The sequence below is a fragment of the Alexandromys fortis genome, unplaced genomic scaffold (genome assembly GCF_014885135.2).
Source record: "Alexandromys fortis isolate MF-2015 unplaced genomic scaffold, M_Fortis_MF-2015_v1.1 scaffold_436, whole genome shotgun sequence".
NCBI classification, from domain to species: domain Eukaryota; kingdom Metazoa; phylum Chordata; class Mammalia; order Rodentia; family Cricetidae; genus Alexandromys; species Alexandromys fortis.
Window position 1 is genome coordinate 116,316 of NW_026068334.1, and position 1,071 is coordinate 117,386.

A 1,071-nucleotide genomic window follows, 5' to 3' on the forward strand; every position below is an offset into this window, starting at 1 on the left:
CAAAATGATATTAAGTACTGTACCCTCTATACTGCATGATACAGAGCAGATCCAATTGTCACTAAGACCAATGAAGAGGCAATGGAGAGGTGGGAAAGTTGGAGGATCTTTTTGTTTGCTTTTTAAAAATTAATATTCTTATATGTATTTTTTAATTTTTTTATTATTTCCCTTTAAGCTTTCCTTTAGGGGTGATGCTTCAAGCATGAAGGGGAGATATGAAGGAACTGAGAAATGAGAGGGCTTGGGGTGTGTGATGTGAAATTCCAAGAGAATGAATAAAAAGTTATACAAAAAAAGAATTGTAGCCTCTGAACAATACTGAGCTCTACATGCTCCACTTAGGCTGAATGAGCAGTTAGTAAATTAGAAGTCTGTGCAATCTGTTGGCAGACTCTTCTTTGGGCTGCCAGCTTACAAATAATGGCACAGTTTTATAATTAATTAGGAACTGTGGCCTTTGGTTAGGCTTTCCCCCAACTAACTCTTATGTCCTAAATTGTTTTTTACTAACCCACATTCTGTCAAGTTGCTTAGTTACTTCTCCTCCATACCAGAAGTCTGAATTCTTTAGTGTCTCACACATGCCTCCATTCATCCCATGTTCCTCTCTCTACCTGGAAATCCTGCCTATTCTCTTCTGCCTAGCTATTGACCATTCAGCTTTTTATTAAACTATTCACAGTGACATATGTTCACACAGTGTAAACTAATAATCTCCCACAATAATCCTATTACATAGAAATAATATTTTTGTTTCTTTACCCAATAATTGCTCACCATGACTCTAACACACCTTTCTTTTGGTTTGAAAAGACAGTAGTTCAGTGTCTCTTATTTGTCAGCTCAAATGACAGAGGATGACTTTAAGACAAAGATTAATGTCTCCCCACCCCTTAGTCCCTACTCTATACCTACCCTCTCTGATTCTATGGATTGTAGCTCGGTTATCATTGACTTCACAGCTATTATCTATGTATAAGTAAATGTATTCCATATTCCTCTTTCCTTCCTTCCTTCCTTCCTTCCTTCCTTCCTTCCTTCCTTCCTTCCTTTCTTTTTCTTTTTTTT